The 5,003-nt window shown below is 37.7% G+C and overlaps 1 pseudogene; it reads left to right on the top strand.

The window, feature by feature from the left end:
• Positions 1-1,735: 1,735 nt before the first annotated feature.
• LOC114628560 lies at positions 1,736-2,134 on the top strand (annotated as a pseudogene).
• Positions 2,135-5,003: the final 2,869 nt, after the last annotated feature.

Below are 5,003 nucleotides of genomic sequence, written 5' to 3'. Positions count from 1 at the left end.
CTCTCTCTGAGGGTGAATGATTAATGATTTTCTGTTCTGATTCTCTACAGTTATTCATATATATCTAAGAATAGCATTCCTAAAATTACCTATTCTGATTATTTATTCAGAGGCATAGCAGGTATCCTTCTAAGAAAGTTAAGAGATTTGAACTTACATGCAATTTGAGTTTATGTTCAATTATCTCAGGTTAATTTTTAGTCACTCTCCTACTAAGTTAATATGACATCAATCTTAGCCTTTGTGGGAATGGATTTGTGCTGATTCCTAATGCCTCAGAAGTGTCAAGGTTTGTGATAGATAATATATTGTGAAGATTAAGAGACAGGCACAGGCTGTCTTCAACTCATCTATCCTCAAACCAGGAGAGATATAGACCTCCTTCTGAACATGACCTTCAAGATCAGCACCTTCAATACTGTATTCCATGCAGCCCATAGGAATGTGTCTAATAAACCTCACCAGGTCATAGACATTGACATTTTGTCACTTTCTCGGTATATTCTATAGCAAATATCTCTCTGAGTTGTTTGCTAATTGAGCAATATTCTAAAAAGGTGCAAGACTTCATTTGTAGCACCTGTATATGTCTGTGATGTAAACACTTCTACCACAGCCAATTTCAAGTTGTTCATAAAAGGTCACTGAGCACAGCAGGTGCACAATTAGACTTTGAGGTTGCTAAGAGTTGGATCCCTCACATCACTGTGTCTATCCCATTCTCTTTTCTCACTACATCTTTCCCCAGGCACACTGGAAGGCACTTAAGGAAAAGCCAAAAAGGGATACTGTCCTTTTCTACACAATTTTTCCACTTCTTTGAATAAAACAAAAAAAAATCTGACATAATCACACTTTCTGTTTTTTTTTTAATTTTTATATTTGGAACAACATATACAAATATTTACAATACATTTCTATTTTAAATATGACTGCATTATTTTCTTCAGTCAAGGAGCAAATGGTTAGTTGCTTGATCAAAGAAATATAGGTGGAAAGAGACTAAATCATTATTCAATCATCCAGTCATAAGGTATTACAAAAACAAGTTCAAATGCTTTGGCACATAAACAAGAACATTATATTCTGAGTATTTTTTCCTTTTAGAGCATTTTCCATTTGTGTAAAAATTAAGAGTAAGATACAGAAGTTGTACACACACACCGTCTTTCCCAACATTAGCACTGCCGGCTTCACTCTCATGGTACTGCAGCACCAGACTGCTGCATTTGTTGCAGTTTAATGACCCAATATTGACACCTTGTTGTCACATAAAGTCCATAGTTTACATAAGGTTTCCTTGTTAGTCTGTATTATATGATTTTTGACAAATGTAAAATGACATGTGTTTGCTCTTGCCATGCTGTACCGAATGTTTCTGTTGCTCTAATTCTCCCCCCAGGGCTACTCCTTTTATTCCCTCCTCCTTATTGTCCTAAATCCCCAAAGTCATAATTTTCTAAATGCTTCACACGGTTTTTCTTCTTCCAGATAATCATAGACTTAGGATCTTTCATTGTGTAGCCTTTGCAATTGGCTTCATCCGTCTATTAATATGCATGTAATGACATGGTTATTTTCAAGAGTTGTTATGTGTAGTCCAACATAAATTTCTATTGTCTACATGGACCACTTTTAGCCATTGACACACTGACGGACACTGGTTACTTCCAAGTTTTAACAATTATGGTTAAGGTTTCTCTAAGCATCTATCTGTCGTTATGTTTATATAGAAATGCTTCAACTGGAGCAGTGTGAAGAAGCAGCGAGGGCCACCGCAGACAGACCAAACCTGCGCACCACTGTATACCCTTGTTCTGCATTAACGCCCCCTGCCACCACTGTGCCCAAAAGACTGAAAGGGGATACTAAAGGAAACAAAGCCAAAGTGAAGGACGAACCACAGAGAAAATCTGTGAGGCTGTATGCTAAATCTGCTCCTCCAAAGCCAGAAACCAAGCCTAAAAATGCCCCTGCAAAGAAGGGAATGAAGATAGCCAAGGAGAAAAAGGAGGAAGCCTACACCAATAAGGATGAGAATAATCCTGCAGAAAATGGAGATGCCAAAACAGACCAGGCACAGAAAGCTGAAGGTGCCTGGAGTTGCCAAGTGACATGTGTGCATTTTCGATGACTGTACAGTTTGAAATACTATTTTTATCAAGTTTTATTAAAATGCAGATTGTTTTTTTTTTTTTTTACTTTTTTAAAGCTATATTGTTAGCACACAGAATACTTTATTACTGGGGTGGAGAAGGAACATGTATCACAAATAAAATATCTCCCAATCTGGGTTGAAGACAGAAAACCTCTTTCTTTGATAATTTTGAACAGCTCCTGTTGGGTTCCAGGAGAGACATCCTAGTCTTGACAAAGGTGGCCACCAGGGCACAAAATGCCTTGTGGTCTGAGAAAACTCTAAATTCATTTTTATATCATCTTCCCTCTGTACCATCAACATAGATTTAATCCCTTAAAAGCAGACCTGTCAGAACCTGACCTCCAAAATTGGTTTTCTAGTCTATTGGGCGATGTGGACTTTGCAGTGACTTCACCAGTGTTCTCAGGAGAGCGCTGGTTTCTTTTTTAAAAGATCTTCAAATTGATAATTATACCATTTTAATTTCCTGAAAGTCAGGGTTGACTAGTTAAAGTTGTTATATGACATTCTTTATGTGAAATATCAACTGTCACTCTAAGGTACTTTCCCCTTTTCAAAGCATTGAATGAAGATTTCATTGGGTTTTTATAGTGGCTTTCTGATTTTGGTAGTCTATACAAGGGAATTTGGAAGTTCTTGTATATTGTTGATTGTCTGCCTGAAATACAAGATTGTTTATGAAAAGTAACTTTAATAAAGCTGGTTACAGTTTTAAAAAAAGAAATATCTTCAACTATTTTGAGTAAGTCAAAAAGTGCAGTTGGTGGACTATATAATAAGAATGGTTTAGTTTTGTCTGATATAGCCAATGTTTCTTCCAAAAATACTATTTTCATGCCTAAAAAAAATGAATGGGAGGTGTATTTTCTTACAACATCACTGCCAGTATCACAAATTTGAACCATTTTGATATGTGTATAATTTTCTTTCTCCAATGAGCTGATATCCATCATCCTTTCAAGGGCCCATTTAACATCATTGCAAGAAAGTTTGTGAATTTTCTTTGATGACAGTCCATGACAGTCTTTTACCCATTAATTTAATTATTTGTTTTTACACTGTTGAGTTTTAAAAGTTATTTATACATATTGAATAATAGTCTTTGATTAGACACATTTGAAATCTTTTTCTTATATTATAATTTGTTTTCTCAGTCTTTTTGCCATAATATATTAATTTTTTTATTTTTGTGAATTATTTTTATTGTTTATTTTATTTACTGATATTTCAAATGTTATTCCCCTTCCCAGTTTCCCCTTCACAAACCCCTGTCTTTTCCCCCCCTCCCCCTGCTTCTATGAGGGTGCTCCCCCACCTGTCCATCCACTCCTGCCTCAGCACCCTAGCATTCCCCTATCTTTGGTCAGCCAGCCTCCAAAGGACTGAGGGGCTCTCCTCCTAGTGATGTCTGATAAGGCAATCCTCTTCCACACATCCAGCGGGAGTCATGAGTCTCCCCATGTGAACTCTTTGACTGGTGGTTTAGTCCCTGGGAGCTCTCGGTGGGGGGTCTGGTTGGTTGATATTGCGGTTTTTCCTACAGAGTTGCCAACCTCTTCAGCTCCTTCAATCCTTCCTCTAACTTCTCCATTGGCGTGTCTATATTCAGTTCGATGTCTGACTGTGAGCATCCACATCTGTATTGGTCCGGCTATGGCAGTGCCTCTCAGGAGACATCCATATCAGGCTCCTGCCAGCAAGAACTTCTTGGCATCAGCAATAGTGTCTGGGTTTGGTGTCTGAAGATGGATAGATCCCTGGGTGGGGCAGACTCTGGATGACCTTTCCTAAAGTCTCTGCTCTACTCTTTGTCCCTGTACTTCCTTTTAACAGGAAGAATTCTGGATTAATATATTTGAGGTGGGTGGGTGGGTGGCCCCATCCCTCAACCGGGGACCGTGATTATCCAATGGATATGGTCTCCCCTTTGTTTGGTATTTCAGCTAATGTCCTCCGGATTGGGTCCTGGGAAACTCTTGGGTCCCTGGCATCTGAAACTTTCTAGTTGCTACCCTCAGTTGCCCCTCCCCCACTGCTACACACTTTGTTTCAAATTTCTGACCCTCTGTACTTCTTCCACATCTCCTCCCCTATCTAAACGGCCCCCTTTTCCCCTCCCCCTCCTCGCTCTCTCCCAACTCCCGCTCTCCCTCTTTTCTTAGTCTTTTGTATGCATAAAGTTATAATTTTCATGAAGCCTACTTTGACAATGACTTCCCTGATGGATACTGAGTATTTGGCACTTTATCCAAAAATCATCATGATGTCCACATCACATACCTTAGTTATCAATTATCTTTTAGCAGTTTTATGATTTTAAAATCATTTACACTGTTTATTAACCATTTTTCTTAACCTGAGAAAAGAAACAAGGCCTGTGGCTGTCCAGTTTACTACCATGTTTGAAGACTATCTTCCTTTCATTGTGTTGCCTCTGCTCCTTTATGAAAGGTTAGTTATGAAAGGATAGTTCAATTTCTTTGAACGTGTATATGGGTATTTGAGTTTGTATCATTGAGTTACTTGTTATTTAACCAGAATGATACATTTCTAATGTCTATTTTCTTCTTTATATATTGGGACCTTGCACTCAACATACCTGGTCTCATAATTATGTTTGCTTTGTTTGTTCCTTGCCATGTATCAGTTTTAAAGAATATTATTAAAGATAACTACACATCTTCATTCAGTAACCTATACTTACACTTGATATTCAAAGCAAACATTAGAATGTTTTCTTGACAATACAGTCTACATAGCCAATATTCGTTTCTCAATTCTATTTCTATGTCAGGTTCAACTAATTCATAGATGTTCTTAGTAAAAGCCTTTATAATATTAG

Source organism: Grammomys surdaster, unplaced genomic scaffold, assembly GCF_004785775.1.
Source record: "Grammomys surdaster isolate TR1022 unplaced genomic scaffold, NIH_TR_1.0 269, whole genome shotgun sequence".
NCBI classification, from domain to species: Eukaryota; Metazoa; Chordata; class Mammalia; order Rodentia; family Muridae; genus Grammomys; species Grammomys surdaster.
Note: the sequence above shows the minus strand (reverse complement) of the source record. Positions and strands in the feature narration are given on the sequence as shown.